This window comes from Psammomys obesus, unplaced genomic scaffold (assembly GCF_907164565.1).
Source record: "Psammomys obesus unplaced genomic scaffold, mPsaObe1.curated_primary_1811, whole genome shotgun sequence".
NCBI classification, from domain to species: Eukaryota; Metazoa; Chordata; class Mammalia; order Rodentia; family Muridae; genus Psammomys; species Psammomys obesus.
The window spans coordinates 381185-407391 of NW_026590542.1; positions in this window are offsets into that span (position 1 = coordinate 381185).

Consider the following 26207-nt stretch of genomic DNA (forward strand, 5'->3'; position numbering starts at 1 on the left):
TGGGTGACCTTAAAGAAACTACACTGGAAGGTCTGGATCCAGCATTGACTATAGTTCCCTCATGCCTTGTTGATAAAGTCCCTCTTCTTCTTTCCCCATCTATATCCTCTAGTCCTTCCCAGCTTCTCTCATATGGTGTGTTCTATTAGGACAGAATTGCATATAACTGCAGGAAGGAGTGACTGGATACTCAAGTGAGGGTCCCAAGACCCTTCCAGGCCCCTTCTTCCAAGAGAGAATATTAACAATCAACAAACCCAAAATTCCTGAAGATGATGGTATGGCTCAGAGGAAAGTCCAATATAATACCAAAACCACAGAAAACCACACCTATTGTTCATTCCAGCTGTAAATTTTATAGCACTGGAAAATACAGAAAAAGCTGGGCATGGTGGCACATGCCTTTAATCCCAGTACTCAGGAAGGCAGAGCCAAGGGGATTTCTGTGAGTTTGAGGCCAATCTGGTTTACAAGGTGAGTCGAGGACACCCAAGGCTACTGAGAGAAACCCTGTCTCAAAAAAAAAAAAAACTGAATAAATAAATAAAAAGTGTAAACTGGGACAAGACCAAAATCAATTTCGGGTCTCTCTTCATTGCCTATGACAACTCCAGTCCTGCCTTGGCTCAGGACAGTATTGTGCTTCTGAGGCACAACTTAACTGTTTATTCAAAATATTTTATATATTTCTTTGGTACTATACACTTGCCCCAATATGCTGTATTAAATATTCTACTCAAGTAGTAATCCAAAGAGTGATCTGACAGTCCACTAAACAGCTGAAGGTGGAGGGAACATATCATTGGCATTGTTTAACACCACTAATGTCCGATGGAGTAAAAAGCAGACTGATTAAGTCAGTGTTATATATATTTTTTTATTTTATTGTTTTAAAGAAAGATGCAACTCCTTATTTTGAGGAAAAAGAAAGTGGCTGTTTATACAGAAAATAAGCTCAATTTTTAAATTTTATTTATTTTTTATTCATTACAATTTATTCATTTTGTATCCCAGCTGTAGCCCCCTCCCAATTCCACCCTCCATTCTCCCTCTTCTCTTTCCATGCCTCTCCCCCAGTCCACTGATAGGAGAGGTCTTCCTCCCCTCCATCTGTCCCTATCATATCAGGTCTCATCAGGACTGGCTGCATTGTCTTCCTCTGTGGCCTGGTAGGGCTGCTCCCCTCTCAGGGTGGAGGTGATCAAAGAGCCAGCCACTGAGTTCATGTCAGAGACAGCCCTTGTTCCCCTTACTAGGGAACCCACTTGGATACTGAACTGCCATGGGCTACATCTATGCAGGAGCTCTAGGTTATCTCCATACATAGTCCTTGGTTGGAGTATCAGTCTCAGAAAAGACCCCTGTGCCTCTTGCTCTCCTTGTGTTGCTCCTGTCCCCTCCAGGTCTTTCATCTCCCCCTTCTTTCATAAGATTCCTTGCATTCTGCCCGAAGTTTGGCTATGAGTCTCAGCATCTGTTTTGATACCCTGTTGGTTAGAGTCTTTAACGGTGTTATATTTTTATGGCTTTTTGAGGCAAGGTCTTCCTATGTAGACCGGACTGTTCTCAAATTTAAGGTGGTCTGATCTTCTGGGTTCTGGGTTTATAGGTGTGCATCACCAAGCCCTGCTTATCATCTATTTAAATACTACTACTACTACTACTATTTGTAGGCATGTGTATGACATGATGCACATGTAGAAATCAGAGGCTAACTATCTGGAATGAGTTCTCCTTTCACTGTGGATTCTAGAGATTGAATTCAAATCATCAGACTTGTGAAGCAAATGCTTTTTTTACCCATTGAGCCATCTCTCCAGCTTAATAGTGGCTTTGAAATGCTCTAGAAAATGAACACTCTTGTTGTTTTTAGCTAAGGTGAGTCATTTTCATTGTCCCTTTCCATGAATGAAACTCACCAAGTCCACCTTTTTTCCAGAGGCTTAATAACCATACATCAGTTACCATTTCTGAGTTTTCTCTTCTTGTGTATTGGTCTTCCTATCCATTCATAAAGCTTTATGTTTTACTATTTTACTCCAGCTCCCTATCTTTGTTTTCTCTTATTGAGATTGTTCACATATGAATTTTGGGATCAGTTTGTTTAGTTGTAGCTTCTGTCTTCAATTATAATTTTACTCACTTCTGAATTGGAATGTTTCAAGCTTGTAGCTCAAGCTGGCTTCACACCTGTCTGATCTTCCTATTTCTGTCTCCCTCCTGAGTGTTGAGATTACAAGCATGAACCACCATACACACCCTAAACATCCACAAACGCCACATATATACTAAAGCTTTTAATTCTTTAGTATTTTGAAGCCTTGTATCTACCAAGGTTGTGGGAAATTTCTCATTCTATATTAGAATTTCAACTTTTAAAATAGGTTTGATTTTTTTTAAGTATGTGCATATGTGTGTCTGTGTGTGGATATGTACATGTGATTGCCAGTGCTGGAGTCCAGAAGAGGGAATTGGATCACATGGAACTGGAGTTTCAGGCCATTGTGGGTTGTGAGCATCCCATTATGGGTGCTAGGAATCAAACTCCAGTCCTGCAAGTAAGTGCCCTTAACTACAGAGTCATCTCTCCAGTATCCTGATTTTAACATTTTTTTTTTTTAGTTATGGTTTGACTTGATGTTTGCTATGGTTTGAACAATGGCATCCTTTCCAAAATTAATTTCAAAACGTAATCTCCAAAGCAACAGTATTGAGAGGTGTGGCCTCTGGGGCATGGTTAAGTCAACAAAGCCCTACCCTACTAGGGGAAATTGTCACTGTGATAGAAGGCATCCAGGTTGAAGGCCTTGCCTGTCTACCTTCTGTCATATGAGGACACAGCAATGAGGCTCTGTCTTCAAAGCAGAAAGCAGTCTCACTAGATATTAACTGATGCCTGTAACTTGATCTTAGACATCTCAGTCTCCAGAACTCTAAAAAAAACTATTCTTTATGAATTGCCCAGTTTTTTGTATTTTTTTAAAAAATACTACAAACTAACAATGACAGTAATAAACTCAGGTAGCACAAAATTTAAAAGGAACAAAAAAAGTTTATAATGAAAAGCCTCTTTCCTAACCTAGCTCCCAGACACCCACTTTTCCCATTATAAGCAACGTATGTTATCTTTGACCAGAGATAGTTATGCTTACAGAAGCATGTATATGAATTCTTTTTCTCTCCTCCCCACCTACTTTTTGAGACAGAGTGTGTTGGATAGTTTTATGTCAACTTGACACAAGCTAAAGTCATCTGAGATGAGGGAGCCTCAATTAAGAAGATGTTTCCAAAAGATTGGGTTGTACACAAACCTGTAAGGAATTTTTTAAATTAGTGATTGATAGGAAAGGGCACAGCCCACTGTGGGTGGTGCCATCCCTGGGCTGGTGGTCCTGGGTTCTATAAGAAAGCAGGCTGAGCAAGCCATAAGAGCAAGCCAGTATGCAGAATGCCTTTATGGCCTCTGTATCAGCACACATGACCCATGACACTTACACACCTGTACACACAATTAAAATTACACATACAATTAAAAATACACACAATTAAAAAATTAATAACTTCTTAAAAGTAATTGAATTGTAAACTTGAAATAGGTGTGATGCACCACTTCATCTCCAGAGTACAAAATGGTGCCGAAAGAAAAAAGGGAAGGGGGAATGAAGAAAAGTGCAGAATGAAGACGTTATTTTCAAGATTCACTTCTAGGAATTCAGGTTCAGTGTGTCTCTGAGAAGTTCTAGAAATCTGTATATTTTTAATATTTAGTTTTATTTATGGGGGTAGATGTCATGTGTGTACAGTTGTCTGAGGAGGCCAGGAATGGGCATTAGGTTATTGGAACTGGAGTTACAGGTATCTGATATGGATACTTGCTACTGAACACAGGTCCTCTGGAAGAACACTATATACTCTTAACCACGGAGTCATCTCTCCAGCCCAGGAATTTGCGTTTTTAATAAGCTCATCAACCAATTTCAGAACAATCATCCAACTCAGACCATCTAACCTCTCATCTAGGTAATAACACACCACTTCCCCTTCCGGTGTGCCATCTCTCTTTTTTTTTTCAAGTTGTTTGTTTCAAGTCTCACTATAGCCTAAACTTGTCTCCAAGTTACTATTTGCTTCTCTCAGCCTCCAAAGTGTTGAGGTTACAGGTGTGTACAGCCATACGTGGTTACTTATGTGTCTTTTTTCAATGATTTTGTCAGTCCTCTAGGAAAGAGGCACAGCCTGTTTCTCTCCCTTTAATCATGTCTGGTCTTATAATTTACTTTTATCAATAGAAGTATGGAAACAATATGTCAGTTCCATGGATTCATGGATCATCCATTCATAGACAGTCATTGTTGGATTAGTAGGACCATAGCTATAAATCATTCTAATAAATTATTTTCTATACATAAAGAGAGATTTCATTCTATATGTTCTGTTACTTGGGTTCCATGGCTGGGTCTTAAGAGGACTGGCAACTTTCTGTTTTTAAATTTTAGAAATTATGTATAAGAGAACTGTGATACCCAGCTCCAACAACTTCATAGCTGTATGATCAAGATCATCTAGATCCCTTTACTACTGTGGGGCTACCTCAACTGACACCAAACAAAAGAGGAGTCTAGATGGGCCTGTGTTAGTTGGGGTCCTCTAGAGTAACAGAACTTACAAAATTAATATCTCTCCCCCTTAACAAGATGTGGTTCGGCTAGTCTAAACTTGGCTGCCTATGAACAGAATTCCAAGAATCCAGTAGTTGTTCAGTCCATGAGACTATATGGTTCAACTGGTCTTCAGTATAAAATAAAATCACAAATAAATAGGTTTTAATGCCAGTGAAGGAATGGACTTGCTAGCAAGATGGAGGCAAGCAGGCAAACAAGTTTCCTTCTTTGAGCAGATGGTGTGGCACACATTAAAGGTGTGTCTTTTTACCTCAAGATCTGGATTAGAAGTGGATTTCTTGCTTCAAATTAAGCAACACTCCCTATACAGTGGTATGCCTTCCATTTTTGGATTTTAGTTAATTCCAGATGTAGTCAAGTTGACAGTCAATAATAGTCATCACAGGGCCCTACAAAAGCTTCCCCAAACTCTTAACTGTAAGCAATTAAGTAAGGCTTAACTATGTCCCTAATTTTGGAGTGAATTCTTACAAGGTTATAAATAACTAAAATGTATACCATTAAATTGCTTTGATAAAGTTGTTAAAGGCTGATAGGCCTATGATGATCTAATTCTTGATTATCCCTGTAGTCTTCCTTTCTGCTAAACTCTGCAGCCCAAAAAACCTTATCAACATTCATAGGCTTCAGGTACTGTTGCGATGCTCTTGACTTTGTGGTAAGATATGGGCTGTGCCAGTTGTTTTCCAATTCCCATTTATTTTTGGCTCTTGGGGCACTGTCATCTTTTCAATATGAAAAAAGCAGCAAGTTCAACACAAAATAGAAAAGTAGTGTATGACCAAAACAAGAGCAGGAGGAAATAGCAGAAGCAAAGATGTCACCTCCCCTTGAGGGAGTGTTCCAAACATCCAGGTGGCAACATACTTTTTTCCAAGTTTGGAGGTTAAATGGATTAAGCAGTTTCTGGACATTCAGAGACTTAGGCTCTGCCTACCACCACCTCTTTCTGGACATCTCTTGTGAAAGGAGGAACAATGGGGGAAGATACCCCCAATGGTAGTTTTGGCTCAGAATTGCTGGGAGGCTATAAGTGGAGATAATACTGTAAATACCTCTCCTGAGGCTGAGAGATGAAGCAGGAAAAAAATACTTGTTGATTGAAAACCTCAGTGGATTCCCTTGTCTAAATGGCCTTGACTGGAAAACCTCACCCCTCTCTTCCTGGTGACCTCTATCTATCCCTCTACCCTCCTTTCTCCACTTTCCACTACTTAGCTCACTGTACCTGAACTTAACTGGGTGGTCTTTGATGCCAAGAACATGATGGCCATCTGTGACCCATGCCACAGGCGATACCTTACTGTTTCAGCTGTCTTCCCTGGAAGGATGTCCATGAAGAAGGTGGATGAGCAGATGCTCAATGTGCAGAATAAGAATAGCAGCTACTTTGTGGAATAGATCCCTAACATGTCAAGGCAGCTGTCTGTGACATCCCATCATGTGACCCCAAGATGGTAGTCACCTTCATTGGAAACAGCACAGCCATCCAGGAGCTCTTCAAGCACATCTCAGAGCAGTTCACGACAATGTTCACCACTGGAAGGTGTTCCTCCACTGGTACACACGTGAGGGCATGAACAAGATGGAGATCACTGAAGCCAAGAGCAACATGAATGACCTTGTCCCAGAGTATTACCTGGTATCAATTCATGGCATTGGCTTACTTACCCAAATTTTCCTGATTTTAGGTTTTTTTTTTCACATTGTGCTAATAGGAATGACACTAACACATATCTCACAAGGTTGATGTGTGACTGTACTGAAATGTGTGCAAGCCACAGCAAATGTTAAATAATGACAAAGGGGGGGGCAGAGTGTTGTTCAGTGGTACAGTGCATTGAGAGACCCTAAGTTTAATCCCAGCATCACAGAAAATGAGAATAATTTCTATCTTGTCTTCTATTGCTTATCTGTTTTCCGTCTATATTGCAAGCTCTATGAGAACAACACATTTTGTTTATATGTGTTTTTCTGGGGGCCAGCATACTAGATGCACATAACTGATAAATATTTAATGAATGCCTAGAAGTACTAAAACATATGTGGGTTGATGTTGACTTCTTCCTTAAAAGCATGGCTTTAGGTATTTGTTAGCTTTATTTATTTAACAATGAGGTGAAGATGTCTCAGGATCCTGAATAGATCATAGACAGCTTGAATCTGATTCCTTGATTATGAGTTTATTTTGACAATTTTCTCTTAACACATATGCTGTAGTTAAGCTCTTAGTTAATTCTACCTCTGAAAGTGACTCATAAATCTCTAAATTCTGTCTTTAGAGGGACTTACTTTTTAATTTATCTGTCTGTAACAAATTCTGTTATTATGGTAGGAGGAAACATCATAGTGGCTTGTTTTTTTGTAGAGGAAGGGCAATTTTCTATGAACTATATGATTCTTCAAGACTGTTTTTGAAGTGTGAGCAACTGCTAGTAGTCAAGGAAACAGTATCATTACATGAATCTAGGAGCTGAATACATCCAAGTGTGTCACATTATTAATTAATCTTCAGGACTATTTTTCTGTCATATCTTCAAACACAGTCCCTTGCCACTCTGGGTATTAACAAGTAGCATAATTTATCCCTTAGGGACCCAGGGAGTAACATAATTCAGAACTACAAAACAAAGCAAGAAGGATCACATATTCTACACCAGAGCCTGCTAAGAAAGTTAATCAGGCATCTGATGACAATGAACTATAATATACAGGTTAACATGGGACTTATAGAACATGCAAATCAGGATTAAAATTATTGAGTGTTTTTTGTTTTATTTTGTTTGGTTGAGTTTCTTACTAAGCATACCTTCACTGTTCCACTCTATAGTCATTGTTCCTGGTTCTTCTCCTTCCAGTTTCTCTTCAACACACTCCAGTCAGGGTATTGTACCTACTTCTGTGACTTCCCTGAAATGATGGTGTTTTTCTCAATTGCTTCTTCACCTTTATTTTTTGAGACAGGGTCTTGTTCTGTAATCCTGACTGGCCATGGAACTTGCTATAGAGACCAGGCTGGACTCAAACTCATAGATACCTGCCTGCCTCTGACTCCCAAGTTCTGAGATTAAGGAATTACAATATGACACCTGGATCCACCTTGATTTTTGAGACAGAGTCTTTCACTGAACCTGCAGCTTCAAGATTAAGCTAAACTGGTTGACCAGAATGCCTACAGGATACACTTGTCTTTACCTCCCCAGCTCTGGTGTGTGTTATTCTACTTAGCTTTTTACATGATTGCTAGGGATCTGAAATCAGGTCCTTGTGATTTTGTGGCAAATAATTCATTAACTAAGCCACTTCCCCAGACCCAAGGTCCATTTTTATGGTTTGTGTGGTTCCTTAGATTTTTAGGCTTTTGCATTGCAAATTTTTATCATAGTTTTCCCAAAACTGTTAAGTATTTCTTCTCTTGTTAATTTTAGATATATTCTATTGCTCTACCCTTAGTTTACCGGCTCCTTCCTTTGTCTTCATGCTGCCATTGTACATATACTTTTAATTTTAATTGTTGTATTTTGTAGCTCTGAACTTTCTGTCTGATTAATAGCTATAGCTTTTTTATTTGATGAGCCTTCCTATTTTTCCAACTGTTTAAATAGCATTCATGACTGCTTGTTGGAGCACTTACATGGCAAGTGGTTTTAAATCATTATGAAACAGTTCCAAGGCTGTCATCTTGGTGTTAGTGACTGTAGATTGTGTTCATTTCCACAAGTTGAAAGTTTCATAGTTCATGGCAGAGTTAATAATTTTTATTCTGTCCTAGACAATTTAGATATTACTTTATGATATTTTTGTTCCTATTTGAATCTTCTAAGCTAGTAGACAATCTGTTTAGGTTAAGGAAACATAATCTTACTCCACATTTCTGGGCTGTGGTCCAAATGCACATTTACTTTTCAGTGTCTGCAAGCACTGTTTGGATCTGCTCAAATATGTGCTACCCAGAAATTACTGTGAAATGTGAGTGGTGCTCAGTTTCCAAGTATTTCTCTGTTGTCTCTGGTCAGTTTCACACTTGAGCTGTTAAGAAATGAACACAGAATTTCATAGGCAGATTTTTAAATTTACTTTCTTTAGTTCCTTTCTCTTGGTAATCACCCTGCTACTTCCTAGTTGAGAGGGAAAGTTATGGTTGCACACCCTCAACAGGACAAGCAGAATCAAACTCATTCTACTCTGTTGAGCTACCTTTACTTGGTCCTTTAGCAATGGGGAGTGAGTAGGCTTTTATGAAGACATTATTTTTTTGTGTGTACCTATTGACATTTCAAGATGTGGAGCCTCTTTACTGCCCAGGCCATGATATTCAGGAGATAAACAAAACAAAACACAGGACTAACTACTACGGTGATGCTCTTTTATTGTTGAGTTTTGTTTCTTTGAGACAGTCTTACTCTATAGGACAGACTGCATTAGAACTTACTCTGTAGCACATGGCTTGCCTTGAACTCATAGTAATCTTCCTTCCTCAGCTTCCCAAGTGCTAGAATGTTATCTATAGGCCACAAAGTCTGGTTACCAGAGTACTTCTTAAGTCCCAAAGCTCTCTTCAGCACATATCTGAGTCTTCTGATGAACATAACTCTTTTACCAACTTTATCCAGATATGAGAGGAGTAGCTTGGAATGGGTTAGCTCCATTGTGTCTAGATCTTAAAGTCCATTATCAGATTTTGTTGCTGATTCATGCTCATTCTCCATGTCTTCTTTATATTTCTTTTTTTTCTCCAGGTATAGAGGTATTCTCCTGTAGTCCTAATAACCACCATAACGTTTAAATAAATATCATCAACCATGACCACTCTCTTTTTAAATTATTTATTTATTATTACAATTTCTTCACTTTGTATCCCATCTATAGAGCCCTCCCTCATCTCCTCCCAGTCCCACCCTCCCTCCTTCTTCTTCTCCCCCTATGCTTCTCTCCTAGTCCAGTGATAAAGGATGACCTCCTTCCCTTCTATCTGACCCTAGCCTATCACGTCTCATCAGGACTGGCTGCATCAGCTTCCTCTGAGGTCTGGCAAAGTTACCCACCAGGGGGAGGTGATCAAAGAGCTGGCCAATGAGTTCATGTCAGATACAGCCCCTGCTCCCCTTACTAGTTAACATACATTGAGACTGAGCTGCCTATGGGCTATCAGCATTGGAGCAAGGGTCCTAAGTCGTCTCCATGCATTGTCCTTGGTTGATTCATCAGTCTCTACAGGACCCCCTGAACCCAGAATTTTTGACTCTGTTAGTCTCCTTGTGTAGCTCCTGTCCCCTCCCTGTCTTTCTGTCTCCCCCTTTCTTCCACAAGATTCCCTGCACTCTGCTCAAAATTTGGCTATGAGTCTCAGCCTCTGCTTTGATACCCTGCTGGGTAGAGTCTTTCAGAGGGCCCCTGTGGAAGGCTCCTGTCCTGTTCTCTGTCTTCTCTCACTTCCAATGTCTATTCTGTTTGCCCTTCTGAATGAGGATAGAGCATCATCCCTAGGGTCTTCCTTGTTGTGTAGCTTCTTTAGTACTATAGATTTTAATGTTTATCCTATATTTTATGGCTAATATCCACTTATAAGTGAATATATATCATGTGTCTTTCTGCTTCTGGGTTACCTCATTCAGTATGATCTTTTCTGCTTCCATCCATTTGCCTGCAAATTTCATGATTTCCTTGTTTTTAATAGCTGAGTAGTATTCCATTGTGTAAATGTACCACATTTTCTGTATCCATTCCTCACTTGAGGGATATCTAGGTTGTTTCCAGATTCTGGCTATTATGAATAAAGCTATTACAAACATATTTGAGCAAATGTCCTTGTATAGTTGAGCTTATTTCCGATATATGCCTAGGAGTGGTACAGCTGAATCTAATTTTCTGAGAAAGCACCAAATTGATTTCCAAAGTAACCACTTTGGAATATACAAGTTTACACTCCCACCAGCAATGGAGGAGGGTTTCCCTTCCTCCACATCCTCTACAGCAATATCATCCTTTGAGTTTTTTATTTTAGTAATTCTGATGGGTGTAGGGTAAAATCTCAGGACTGATCACTCTCTTGAACCCCATGTTTAGTTACATAATGCATTCACCAAACTAAACACTTTCAGAAGTACATTTACTTTTTCCTCCCTCATGCTTTCCTATATAGAAATCTTATTCCACGAGGTACTCAAATCATTCTTTTTTTTATGTCATCTTTCTTTTTTAATTAATTTTTTTATTTTTATTAATTACAGTTTATTCATTTTGTATCCCACCTGTATCTCATTCTCTCCTCCCCTCCCAATCCCGTGCTCCTTCCCCCTTCTCCACCCATGCCCTTCCTCCAGGCCACTGATAGGGGAGGACTTCCTCACCTTCCTTCTGATCCTAGTCTATCAGTTCTCATCAGGAATAGCTGCATTGTCTTGTTTCTGTGGCCTGGTAAGGCTGCTCCTCCCTTAGGGGGAGGTGATCAAAGAGCAGACCAATCAGTTCATTTCAGAGACAGTCCCTATCCCCATTACTACAGAACCCACTTGGACACTAAACTGCCATGGACTTCATCTGTGCAGGGGAATGGTGGGTTCTGGAAAAGATCATCCTGAGTGAGTATCCCAGAAGCAGAGTATATACTCACTCATAAGTGGATATTAGACATATAATATAGGATAAACATACTAAAATCTGTACACCTAAAGAAACTAATAAAGAAGGAGGACTCTGGCTAAGATGCTCAATCCTCATTCAGAAAGGCAAAGAGGATGGACATCAGAAGAGGGGGAAAACAGGGAACAGGACAGGAGCCTACCACAGAGGGCCTCTGAAAGGCTCTACCCAGCAGGGTATCAAAGCAGATGATGAGACTCATAGCCAAACTTTGGGCAGAGTGCAGGGAATCTCATGAGTGGGAAGCAGCCTTGCCAGGCCACAGAGGAAGACAATGCAGTCAGTCCTGATGAGACCTGATAAGTTAGGATCAGATGGAAGGGGAGGAAGACCTCCCCCATCAGCGGACTTAGAGAGGGACAGGGAGGAGATGGGGGAGGGAGGGTGGGATTGGGAGGAGTGAGGGAGGGGGCTACAGCTGGGATATAAAATGAATAAACTGTAATTTATAAATAAATAAATAAAATTTTAAAAAGTTGAAGTCAAGTACAGAACTTATTATACCTGTTTTGTTCAGTTTGTTTCTTCAGAGCTACAAGATTATGTGCTCTTGTTCCCTGAGAAATATTTCTTGTTCCCTGAGAAAGTCTCTAAGTCCAAAATGCCGTTCTAAAAGGTCCCATAGCTCCTCTTTGATAAATGTACAAAACTATTCACTCAAGAAAATTTTGTATTCTGATCACAAGCTTGACCAAAACTAAATCCCCATTTCATATGAGTGAAAAAGAAACCCCCAAATACATCTTTGTTTATACTGCCCTAACAAAGGGACACAGAATTGGGGGACGGAGCTTAATCAACAGAAATGAATTGTCTTACAGAGGTGGAAGTCCAAGATCAAGGTATTGGCAGAGTTAGTTCTTCTTGAGGCCATGGGGCAAAAGGGGCAAAACGTGATATAGGTCTCTCTCCTTAGCCCTTGGGGATTATATTTTCCAGGCCTGATCAAGTCTTCTTTCTATGGCTATGGTATACCTGTGTCTAAACCTCCCTTTTTATATAGACATTAATTCTATTGGATTAATTCTAATAGCCTCACTTTGTCTTAGTTACCCTTGTAAAGGCTGCCTCTAAATAATGTCACATCCTTAGGTACAGAGGGTTCAAACCTCAACACACGAGTTCTGGGGGAACTCAACTTAAACTATTATACAGCCTAGCATGGAATCACCTTGTTCTATCACCCAAAGCCATTGCTGCCTAATTGCTTAACTTCATAGTGTTTAGTATAGTTAGACTAGAAGGTTAGAATGCATCACATGAAACACATTTTCTGTGACTCTGAACACCAAAAGAGAAAGTCAACTTGGCCTTAAACTCCAGATTCTTCGCTGAAGATGGAGCTCATTGGGTTTGGTTAATAGAAGACACTGGGTTCTGTCTCTAGCACAGAAAAAAACAAAACAAAAAACAAAAAACAAAAAAACAAAACCAAACAAGATCCTTCAGGCTCTTGAAGGACACCATAATGGCAAACCTCAAATATTGTGATTCAGCTGTAGATTACTGACAATTATGGCGCCAGAAGCCATGGGATTGGTAGAGCCAGCCTAGGATAAGAATGGAGTCAAAGTGTATTCAAAACCCAGAAATCTCCTCCTTAGATCAATAGTAGGACTGATCCTGCCCTGTCCCAGGCCTGCATGTTCAACTCACATAGCTTCCACCCTTTGCACGGACATGTAGCCTGGTAGCCAGGTTAATCTTTCTCTCCCCTTATAAGGTCATGTCTAGCAGCACCTGGAATTCTTCCTCGTGCAAATGAGGCATCCACAGCACACTAGCCCTGGACAATATCGTATACTCACTCTAACAGTCCCTAACCACCCCCAAAGATTTAAGTAGCCTTTGTTCCTCCCAGTATACAAGCTCTGTCACTGAAGCTGCCTCCTGAGAGTCTGTTCTCTTTGCGCTCACAGCCATCTAATTCTTTTCTGCTCCTGCTGGCATTTTGCCTTGCTTCCCTTCTCAGGATCCCCCAGTCCCTATCTCTGGCTGATTCAGGCTGATAGAGCTGCTGGGGGGTGGGGTGGAACCTGAATGCAGACAATATAATCTATCAGATTATTATAGAGTATATTAATGATTTAGTGCTGTTGAGGTGGCTTAGTTATTGGGTTAACTCTTGCTCTTACAACAGGACCAGAGTATGGTTCCCAGATCCCATGTCAGATGACTCACAACATCTGTAATTCCAGTGGCCTGTCTCCACCTACTATGCCATTATAACTGCTGGGATTACAGACATGAGATATTGTATCTGGCTTTTTGGGAGTTGGTTCTCTCCTTGCACCATAAGAGTTCTGGGAATTGGACTCAGGTTATAAGTCTGGTGACAAGCACTCTTACCAGCTGAGCTATCTCATTGACCCTGCATCTGTTTTGTTTGTTTGTATTTTTAATGTGAGTTCTGGGTATCATTGAGTCTTTGGGCTTGTGCAGCTAGTACTTTTACTTTACGAACATCTTCCCAGTCCCATCCCCTTAGATTTTTTGAGATCAGGTCTCACTATGAAGCATAGGCTGGCCTTGAAGTTGTGACCTTCAGCATCTGCCTCCTAAGTGTTGTCATTACAGGTGTATGCCATGATGTTTGCCTTGCACAAACTTTAAATATTGTTCTGGAGCACCATCCAGCAAGCCCAGCTAACTTTCAGCCAACTCTGAACAGGAATGTATTTTTAATACATTTAATACATTTGGTACAGTTTTCTTGTCAACTGAAAAGCAAATGAGTTATCTATAAAATGAATTGTTATTGTCAAAATCAAAGTATGCATAAATTTGGGACTGGGTTTATTTCTTCTAGCAAAAAACAAATATGATAAGAACTCAGATCATCTTAATAGGAAGCATAATGGTAAGCTCTGTAAACATTTGGAGAAAAGAAAACCTTGCAGTCATACTAAATTAAATTAAATACTGAGCCTGTACATAAATTTCATGGTACTAACTTACCTTTCTTAGTGAAAAATTCCAAAGTATTTGCTTAAACCTGTGCCTCTGGTCATCAGAATGTACACTTGCCTTTGCAGATTGAGTCTCTAATGTATGCATTGGGATTTGGTTTGGGAATATCTAATTCTGGTAGCTAATCTTTGACTGGCTTTCATCAGCCTACACTTATTTGCTTCTCTGTCCCCCTTAAGGTTCTCCTGAGATGTGTCAGATCTGAGGTACTCTGGACAAACAGTATTTGTTCTTTGCCCATGAACTGTGTTCACATGGAGGCATTCAGAAGCCAAATGGTATGTGAAAAAAGTGCATAGCATGTGTAAATTTAGATCCTTACAATTCAAGAAATATCTCTGATACCTTTGGAAAGTCTAAAATGATAATGTGCGCAACAGATATTATATGAAAGAAGTTTATTAGATGGGGATGGAGAGAGAAAGAGAGAGAGATGAGAAGGGAAAGGCAGGGGTGCCTGACAGAGAAAAGAGAGAAAGCAAGAGAGAGGAAGAACAAGAGCACAAGAACAAGAGAGGAAGAGCTCAAGAGCAAGAGAGAAAGGTAAGAGGCATGGGTCCCATCAGAATAGCTAAGATCAAAAACTCAAGTGACAACACATGCTGGAGAGGATGTGGAGAAAGGGGAAGCCTCTTCCTTTGCTGGTGGGAATGTAAACTTGTATAACCACTATGGAAATCAATCTGGCGCTTTCTCAGACAATTAAGAATAGTGCTTCCCCAAGATCCAGCTATACCACTACTAGGCATATGTCCAAAAGATGCTCAAGTACACAATAAGGACATTTGCTCAACCATGTTTGTACAGCTTTATTCGTAATACCAGAATCTGGACACAACCCAGATGTCCCTCAGTTGAGGAATGGATACAGAAATTGTGATACTTTTACACAATGGAATACTACTCAGCAATTAAAAAAAAAAAAGGAAATCATGAAATTTGCAGGCAAATGGTGGGATCTAGAAAAGATCATCCTGAGTGAGGTACCCCAGGAGCAGAAAGACACACACAGTATATACTCACTTATAAGTGGATACTAGACCTATAAGATAGGATAAACATATTAAAATCTGTACACCTAAAGAAGATAAACAAGAAAGAGGACCCGGGGTAAGATGATCAATCTTCACTTAGAAAGACAAATGGGATGGACATTGGAAACAGGAGAAAACAAGTAACAGGACAGGAGACTACCACAGAGAGCCCCTGAAAGACTCTACCTAGCAGTGTATCAAAGCAGATGCTGAGACTCATAACCAAACCTTTGGCAGAGTGCAGGGAATAATATGAAAGAAGGGGGAGTTAGTATGACTTGGGGAGGACAGGAACTCCACAAGGACCAAATATATCTGGGAACAGGGGTCTTTTCTGAGACTATTTCTCCAACCAAGGACCATGCATGGATATAACCTAGAACCCCTGCCCGGATATAGCCTATGGCAGCTCAGTATCCAAGTGGGTTCCCTAGTTAGGGGAACAGGGACTGTCTCTGAGATGAACTCAATGGCTGTCTCTTTGACCTCCCCGCCCCTGAAGGAGGAGCAGCCTTGCCAGGACACAGAGGAGGACATTGCAGCCAGTTCTGAAGAGACCTGATAAGCTAGGATCAGATGGAAGGGGAGGAGGACCTCCCCCGTAAGTGGACTTAGAGAGGGGCAGGGTGGAGATGAGGGAAGGAGGGTGAGATTGGGATGGAATGAGGGAGGAATGAGCTGGGATGCAAAGTGAATAAATTGTAACTAATATAAAAAATAAAAATTTAATTAAAAAAAAGAGGCAGGTGCATCTTTTATAGCTCTTGCACAGGTGCATATACCTGGCAGGTGACACATAGTGACATCATAAGTTACTAGGCAGCCCAGAAGTAGGCTGCCTAAATACTAACATTCCTCACTCTAAACTAGACTGTTTAGACCTGACAGTAAGAGCTCTAGGAGTAAGGCTTTAGGTCTGGTCTCCTGCATATGAGGAGAACTGAGAAGGCATATGAATTCTCCCAAGACAGGAATTGGCAAAATGACCATGAGGTCCAAGTGTGAGGTTAATAACAGACCTGCAGTGTCATCTGGGCTTGACAAGGCTGGTGGAGTTTGCTGAATCTAGGAGCCATTCATCTTCAACCAGGCCAAGGAACTCAAAGGCTGGAAGTGTCTGTGGCTCTTGTGCTGGTTAAGCCTCCATGGCTGGGCACAGATGACAATATCCATGGAGCTTTTTGACTTCTAGCGGCCAGTCTGCCAGTAGGCAGTCATGACTTGTTGGGGTAGGCACAGGTCCAGCCTGATGGAGTTGACTTTTAGCTATATCCCAGGGAGATGGGGCATTGCAGACTTCTTGTTTTTGTTGTTTATTTTTATTTCCTGCGGGAATGCCTCAGAGAGCAAGGTCTAGCGCATAGTTTTGTGCTGTAGATGAGCCTATTGGGAAGACTCCTCTCGTATTAATTTTGCAAACTCCTGTGTGATGACTCAGGGACCATCCTCAGCTGCTAAGTAAAGATGGCAGTGAGACCATGTTTGCATCTGAAGGACTATAAATATATTTTTGGACATGTTAGAGGACTTGATCATCTATGAGATGACTGACTATTAACTTGCATTTGTTAACTGTCAAATATTGGGACTTTAGGTTTTGTCCCTGTTAAGTTGGAGCCTTAAAAGTCATAAACATAGTCCATTAAAGTGAGAGCATAACAGTTTCCTGTATGATTTAATATATAAAAAGTCCATAGCTTACAAAAGTCTAAGGCTATACTATACATTAATAATATTACCATTCTTGTAAAAACAAGATCTAGCATATTTTAACCTTTTGATAATGAAGATATAGTACAATGACCAAGTTTTAACATAAATAAATGCCTCTAAAATTAATAGATCTTTATTAGAGTATCCTCAGAATTATATCATACAGTTTAAAGGTATCTAGGCAAAAACTTTTATTTAGTAATCCCTGACTTTTAAGTTTTAAAACCAACAACATAGAACAGTATAAAGCAATTTTAAAATTACATTTGAATTTATTATACCAAACCTATTAACTGAAAGCCTAGTGGTGAATCCAGATCACAGGTAGCTCATGGCAGAAAAACAAAACAAAAAAAAAACCAAAACAGCATTTATTCACTAATTCAGGAACTGATAAAGTCATACATTTTAATTTAGCTTAATTTCAATAAACTTTTATAACCTTGAAATTTTAGCATCATATAAAAATTATTTAAACCAGGGTTGAATCATATATATAGCATGTTGTAAAAATATAACTTTGCATTTAAAAATCCATACCCATTTAAAATAAGACTTGTTGTCTTAGTTTAAAAGGAGATAAAATAAAGAGAAAATTAATTATGATTAAAATTATTCATACCATGTGGTCATCTTAAGGTTTACAGTTTAATCCTAAGATTTGTTTTTGAGAATATAAAGAGAAAACAGAGAGTAGTTTTATTTAATGGGATAGCAGGCAGAAAGAAACAGACAGGACTTTGAGAAAAAGAAATAGAGAATCGCGTTTTACTTCACTGATCGCTCTTAGTGTTACTGGGTATTACTGGATATTAGACATTTGAGTAGGACAAATATAGGTGAGGAAGCCAGAGGTTTCCGAAAGGGGAGAGAATATGAGGAAGCCATTCCTGCGAAAGAGAAGCGGAAGTGGAAATAGACCATGTGGCTAGCGGTTTGTTAACTGGTCAGGCTTAGCCAGGCTAAGTCCAAGAACTTCGCCTGGTACCAAGACTTTATCAGCAGTAAGGCTGAGTTCTTATAGAGGGAATCTCATCCATAGGAAAGGATAGGGGCAGATAGGCAGCTTTAGAAAGGAGGTAAGAAAGGGCACAGTGACCTTTTAGGGTCTACAAGAGACTGCAGTTTTGCAGCTCCAAAAACAGTGGGACAGAAACAAGATAGTGAAAGCAGCTGGCAGCAGGGAAACCACAGCATTTTTTTTAATAACTAAGATGGTTGCCAATCCATGTGACTGCCCTTGATTGCCCTAAATTAAGATGGTGATGAAACCATGTGCTTGCCCTTAGTGGAGAAGATAGTGAAGCTGTGGCTCCACCATATTTATCCTAACATCAACATGAGTTCTGTGCAGCCACAGTGGCATGGCAGAACCAGGATTGCAAGATTTGGGGCCTTGCTGATGGCATGGCAGTCCCTGCCCCAGCAGCAGTTCTAAACTGTCCGTGGGTGGCATGGCTAAACTGGTGTCAGCTCAATTCAAAAACCCTGCTCCACACATATGCATGAAAGTGAGGCAGGAAATTTAAATCCCTAATTCCTGGGGCCTGAGGCGGTGGCAAAATTTAAAGCCGTTTGAGGACAGGTTTAAAACCCTTCTTGCTCTGCGGGTGGGTCTCAAGGCCTGGCTTATCTAATAGTGAAGTCCAGCTCGAGAGAGTGATCATGAAAGACTGGAGTAGATGAGGGTGTTGGTGAGAAAAAGTTCTGTTGTGGGCCACAAACACATCTGAGCAGCTACCAGAAGCTGGACAGATGCAGGTGGTAGCAGCAGCAGGCAGAAACAGGTTAAGCGATCATGAAAGGATCAGGAGATGAGGGGGCTGAGAGAAATATTTGTGGTGGGCAGGCATATGAAGAGGGGTTCTAACATGTCTAAACATTGCTAGAAGAGCCCTCCCCATACCGGCCACCAAATATTGGTATTTATTTAAAAATGATGCCACACAAATTTATTGAATGGAGGTGGAGAGACAGAGAGGAAAAGGAAAGAGAGAGACATGGTGGGGGGCCCCAGGAAAGAAAGCAATGCAAGAGAGCAAGAGAGGAGAGTAAGAGAGGAAGGCAAGAGAGAGAGACAGACAGACAGAGAGACAGAGAATGACAGGTTGATCCACGTGCAGGCTCACCTGAACTTAGTCTGCAACACACCTGGTCAGTGACACATGATGACATCATAAGATTACTAGGCAACCCAGAAGCAGGCTGCCTAATTACTAACACAGGTCATTTTACAGATTTATTTGTATTCTTTGTGTATGAGTGTTTTGCCTGAATGTGTGTATACGTATTTTGTGCATGCCTAGTACCTACAGAGGCCAAAAGAGGACTTCTGATCCCCTGTAACTGGAGTTAAAGATGGTTGTGAGCTGCATGTAGATGCAGGGAAAAGAATCTAAATCCTCTACAAGAACGGAAAGTGTTCTTAATGACTCAGCCATCTCTCCAACCTCAGTATTTTTTAAAGATAGGGTCTCACTATGTAGCCCTAGCTACATAACCTGGAATTTGCTTTATAGATTATGCTAGCCTCAGACTCACAGAGATCTACCTGCTCCTACCTCCCAAGTGCTGGGATTAAAGGTGTGTACCAACATGTCCAGCTAGACAGGCAGTTTTATAGTACTGAAAGAAAAAGGCCTGACCACTATCCCACACCAAAACCCACCAGTCCCCAGAACTAGGTTATAAGTCATCAATTCCAGAAAGAAGAAAATGGAGTCTCCTAGCCAAGGAATACCCTGGAGAAAATCCAGTAATATTTAACCATCACTAGCAATGGCTAATCAGTGAATACCTGGAGTTTACCCAGGTGTTTTTTACAATAAGATGAGTAAAACAATTATAGTTTGGCTTGGCCCTCCAGACATCCAATATTTTGCTAATTGTCAATCAATCATAAAACTGCCTAGCTGGAATTTCCCAACTTATCTTGCTGTAACCCTAAATAAAAACCCTCCTCTCCCTGAGCTTGGGGCTCTACACTCAACTGCTGCATCGGTGAGGGCGTGGGCCCGATCTTGAGCTTGTAATAAAAAACCCTACTACATTTGCATTGGAATCAGCTCCTTGGTGGTCTTTGGGGTCTGAGAGACTTGGGCCTAAAATCTTTGGGGATCATCTGCGATCCCCCAAACCCCCAGGACTCCTTAACCGAAGGGCTGATAAGTGTCTTGTCTGTGTCTATTTCTCTGTGTCTTTCTTGGTGTTTCTGTTTGGCCACAAGGCAAACTGTGTAATCTATGTGCAGACAATTAGATCCACTGTTAATTCATTGGTCAATTCATTATCTAGTTAGAACTATTAAGCACTAGATTTCTTATTTAGAAAGGCAAACAAGTTTACATTGCTCACAGGCTTCATGTTAACTGCCTGTGTCTTACTGTAAAAAAAAAAAATGGTTAAAAATGTAAAGTTTATGTAAAGTCTAAAAATATAAAAGTTTAAGTCATGAGGATCTAAAAATTGAGGCTCTAGGAAGGTATTTTAATGTTGGTAAATGCAAGTTAAAAATGTTTATGGGTCTAAAAAGGTGGTTTAAGGTATACAAATATGTTATAATAATATAAAAATAATTTAAGGCATATTAAAAATGAGAGATATTTCAGATTTCTCTCCCCCTCTATGCAATGTTACACTTATATTGTTATAAGAGTTCAAAGGTTCAGAGTTTTGACATTGATCAATAGAGTTGTGATAAGCTGATGGAACACTGACAGCTTATTCAGTCACAAAGCTCGGGATTTTAATTTCCCTTTGTTTGTCTTCTGGAGATAGATTTAAAGTTGCTTCTAATTATGCTAAAAACACCTCTGTCTAATATGTATATCTCTGACCCCAAAGTCACAGCTGTTACTAGGTCTTAATGGCATGAGTCTACTCCTGCTGTTTTGCAGACACCTGTTACCTGCTTTTTCTAAAGTATGGATTTCAATAAAATAGTGATACTAATATACTTCCTTTTGTAAACTAAAATTCATATGACTTTCAGGAATTCAAGGCCTGGATCTGGCATAGCTCAAATGGACCCCAGATGAGTTTTTCCCTTGGTCTTGGGATTCCTCACTTTCCCCATTTACTAGACAAATTTTAACTTCTGTCTCTAGTCTGAATTTGTCTCAGCAGATTTTCTCCTGATCCTGATTTAGGGATCAGCTATGGACTTCAAGCTGAGATCTGGACTTGCTGAAACCCACTCCAGCTGATTTGATGGCTCCATGTCTCTTCAACTGGATCACTAGTTAGACGGTTTTGATATGTACCCCATTGCCTAGCTTTTGACTAGCCTTTCAGCCTTCCTGGATCCCCAATAATTTTGTCCTAATGTCAACCTAAAGAATCTACAGAAGAGAAATTTGTCGGCCTTTATCCTACTTAGCAGGCTGAAATGCTAAGTCAAAAGGGCCTCCTTGATATTAGCTATTGTTTTGGGGACCAGCTTAGCCGGAGCAGGAACTGGTATTGTAGCACTGGCTGTACAAAGCCAGAATTATAACAGCTTAAAGGCAGATACTGATAAAGATATTTAATGCTTTGAAAACTCAATCATCCATTTAAAATAGAATGTTGATTCCCTGGCAAAAGTAGTGTTGTAAAGCAGAAGGGGCTTGGATCTATTGTTTTTACAGCCGGGCATGCAAAGTGAAGTCCTTAGAGAGGAATGTGATTAGGAGTGATTAGGGAATCCTTAGCAAGAGTTTAAAAAAAAGGCCTGGAGAGATGCTGGAAAGAGAGGGAGAGAGAGAGAGGATTCCAGAGGATGGTTTAAATCCTGGTATCATAGTTTTCCTTGGCTTACTACCCTTGTATCTACCCTGATGGGTCCCCAACTCATTTAGATTTTTACCTTTGGCCCTGCATCTTAAATCACTTGGTAGCTTTTATGAAGGAATGCTTGGGAGCAATACAGTTAATGATACTCAGATCCTGTTATGAAAGGATAAATCTGAAGGACACCGAAGGGTCATTTGTGGAAGACCCATGATTGGGCCTTCACATGACCATGAGAAGGGGGGAATGAAAGAAGCAGGCCTGACCGCCCACCACTTCCACCCCAAAAGCCACCAGTCCCAGGAACTAGGCCATCAATTCCAGAAAGAAGACAATGGAGTCCTCTACCCAAGGAATAGCCTGGAGAAAACCCAGTAATGTTTAACCATCACCCCTAGCAAGCACTAATCAGTGAAAACCTGGAATTTACCCAGGTGTTCTTTACAATAGGATGAGTAAAACAATTACAATTGGCTTGGCCCTCTGGGCAAACAATTTCCTCCAGAAACCCGATATTTGCTAAATATCAATCAATCATAAAACTGCCTAGCTGGAATTTCCCAATTTACCATGCTGTAATCCTAAACAAAAACCCTCCTCCCCCTGAACTTGGAGATCTACACTCAACTGCTGCATCTGTGAAAGTGTGTGCACAAGCTTGAGCTTGTAATAAAAAGGCTGAGAGACCAAAGAATTAAAAATTAATTTTTTGAGTTATTGGTTTAAAGTTTAAAGCACAAGCCTGAACAAAGGCCAGACAGATGAAGACAAGTCAAGCCACCTGTGGGGAGGAACCAGCCTTACTGCATTCTTTTCCTGCCCACTAGAGATACAATTGCTAGCAAACTGGTCCAGATTACCACTCTCCCCTAGGACAGCCAAACAAGGGAAGCCAGACAGTTAATGGTTTGGGGGCCTCCCTACAACCAATCAGATCAAAATGCAGCATCCCCTTTTGTGTTTCAACTAATACATGCTTGCCAGGCAGGAATTCCCCTGCTTTGGGTGCCCTGGGAGGAATTTAAATCTTTAAATCACCCACCTACCCTGAGCATGAGGCTATCTGCTCTCAACCACTGCAGAGGTCAGGGTATGAGCCAAAGAAAATGATCCTCATGTATTTTGCAACAGACTCGACTCCTGGTGTCTTTTGGGGTCTTGAGAATCAGGCACAATGCTATTGCGTTTGCATTGGAATCAGCTCCTTGATGGTCTTTGGGGGTCTGCGAGACTTGGGCATAAACAGTACAGGTAATGAAATGTAAACTTTAGAGCCCTTTTCTTGTATAAATCTTGCATATACCCTAGGGAAATCCCTGGCTATTTTGCCTTGATTATTTTGTACTATTTTTCTTTAAAGGATATGATACATATTACAAAAACTTTGGAATATATAAATCTTGAATTCTTTCAGGCTTTGAGTGAGTTAATCTTGATTAGATGTCATTCTGTGCACCAAGAGAATCAAGGAATGCCAGATAAAAGTGATTAAGACACTTCCCTCTCTGACTCATTGTGCATCCTTGTCTAAGAATGTGCCCTGCAGCTGGGTGTTGTGGTGGGGAGAAGGGGAAGTGAAAATTGTACCAAACCTAGCAGAAAAGCTCTGAGGGAAGTTTTTGTTTCTAAGATAAGCCCTGGTGTTTTCTACTTTATTAGAAACCAAAGGAAAGTAAACAAATTCTACTTTTATAAGCACCAAGGTGACTGGGTCTGCTTAGGTATTGGCTAGCTACATGATGCTAACATTTTTCTTTTGTAAGTTTTTGAAATTGTTACTAGAGATAACTTTTTTAGAGTATCTGAACTTACTATGTAGTCCAGGCTGACCTATGCCTTTTGATTCTCCTGCCTGAGGTATGTGCCACATTTGACTATTATAATATATATATATATATATATCAGTAACTAAGCTTTTGTATTTAGTTATTTTGTCCAATCAGTCTCCCAAACACACACTATTTTAAAATTGTTTTCAAATTATTTAACTGTTGATGGGTGGCAATCATGTGAATTGGGATCTTCTAGGTATTAGATGAGAACTTATTTTAGTATACATGAGAAGAGGAAATTAGCTAAATCATTTATAGCTTGAATAAAATGAGAAGCAGCTCTCTTTTTTTTATATAAAGTAAAATCATGATGACAAAACCAGATTTCTGAGCTCAGGAGGACATTCCCTGCTCAACCACAGGCCCAATCTGCCAGAAGATCAGGTAGCCTGCAGGCATACTTCTCTCTTGTCTATTCTCTAAACTGACCCAGTCCCTCAGGCACTGCAACAGAACACCAGCTGCAGCTTCCCTACCCACTCCATTTCTCCTTTGAATTCCATAAACCATCCTTTTTTAACCTCCCTCCCCTCACTCACTGTGTTGCAGCCTCAAACACCAGCAGGCATTCCATGATAAGCAGGGCAGTAAATCAAGTAACACAAAGCTATCACACTCTGAATATCCTGAGAGGAAACAGAAGCCAAGAAACAAAAAACTCACCCAAAAACAACAACAAAACAAAACAGTACCTAGTGTTAGTACTTATTATTAACAAAAGGCTGAAATGGTGTGCTTCAGGCCCAGGACAAGCAGCTCCAGGTTCTCCCAGCATTCCTCAGTCCCCATCTGCTGCAGTGCATGGCTGGCAAACTCCACCCTCTACACTGAACTTTCCAGGGCAAGGGCTTCCCCTCCTCTTCACCATGTGATCTGGACATTTTGGAGCTTTTACTTCTCTCTCTCTCTCTCTCTCTCTCTCTCTCTCTCTCTCTCTCTCTCTCTCTTTCTCCCTTGCATGGCAACCAAGAGCTGCTTCCAATGAACCTACATTTATATACTTTAACTTGCCTTACAGAGAAGCAGCCCAAGCTAATCACTTTTAATTATAGAAAAAGGGAGGAATGTTAGTATTTAGGCAGCGTGCTTCTCGGTTGCCAAGTAATTTATGATGTCGTCTCACCCACCAGGTAGACACACCCAGGCGTGACTCAGTTACACAGAAGCTATAAAGGGACCAACCTGCCACTTTGTCTCTGTCTTGCTCTCTTATTTTTGAACTCTCTTCCTCTCTTTTGTTCTCTCCCCTTTCTCTGTTGGGGTCCCCTCCCCTCCCCATCATGTCTCGTGTGTGTGTGTGTGTGTGTGTGTGTGTGTGTGTCTCCCTCTCCTTCTCCCTCTCCCTCTCTATCTCTCTCCATCTCCATGCAATAAACCTCTTTCATATTACATCTGTTGTGCACATCATCATTTCATTGGTGCATTGGACCAAGAAGGGCTCTCCTGGTAGCACCTGGTCTGGTCACACCAGGAACCCTTACTGGGACCATGATGCCTACAACAGATTTTCTTCTGTTCCACCTATCCCTAACCATTACTCAACCACATATGCCTTAAAACCTACACTTTCTGTCAACTGCCCTGCCCTTACTGCCTGCACCTGTCCCTCTGCTCATGGCTGCTCAGACTAGGAGACCTGCCATGTGCTCCAAGCACCAGGGACCAGGCAGAGGCTCACACTGTGCTAGAATCAGCTTGGGGAAACTGGGACGTTCATGCCAGACTTTTAACCAACCGCTAGAATTGCCACTGCTGACTCACACACAACTTACTTCTAAACCATCCCTGGTAGGTAAGCAAATTTCCCAGCATGGCACTCTGGTGCTTACCTGCAGAGGATTATTTTTAATTGTACAGACATTCACTCAGCTGTGACATGTGAGCATAGAGAGTTTTGAACTGGGTTGAGACAGCCATCCAGCAATCCAGCCATCCAGCCATCCAGCGCCTGGTTTTGCTGTGCTGCCATGACTGCATATCACATGTGTCGAGGCACCATGTTGATTTTAGAATAGAGAAGGTGCATCATACACTGAGGTCTCACAGACACTCACCCTTCTTCCAACTCCAAGCCAAATGTTTTAAACACTGGATCTCAAAATACCTCTGACCTCTAAGGCATTACTTTCCAGCTTTTAAAAAAAAAATTCTTTTTTTTCCTAATTTCTGTACACTATGCTCTTAAAAAAATTAAAATGCTGTAAATTATTATCTAATGATTTATATGATTTTCTCATTGTATTTATATTTATAAGACTTCCTTAGCCATAATTAACTCTATGTTATTTCCTTTTAGACTGAAAACAGCAAGTCTCATTTTAAATTAGTATGGATTTTTAAACTCAAAGTTATATTTTTACAACATACTATATATAAGATACAACTTTGGTTCAAAATAATTTTTATAAAATAATTTTATATGATGCTAAAATTTCAAGGTATTATAAAGGTCTATTTAAATTAAAATACTTTAAAATGTACATGTAACTGCATATATCTTTATCAATTCCTGAATTAATAATTAAATGCTGTTTCTCCCACGATGAGCTGCCTGTGATCTGGAT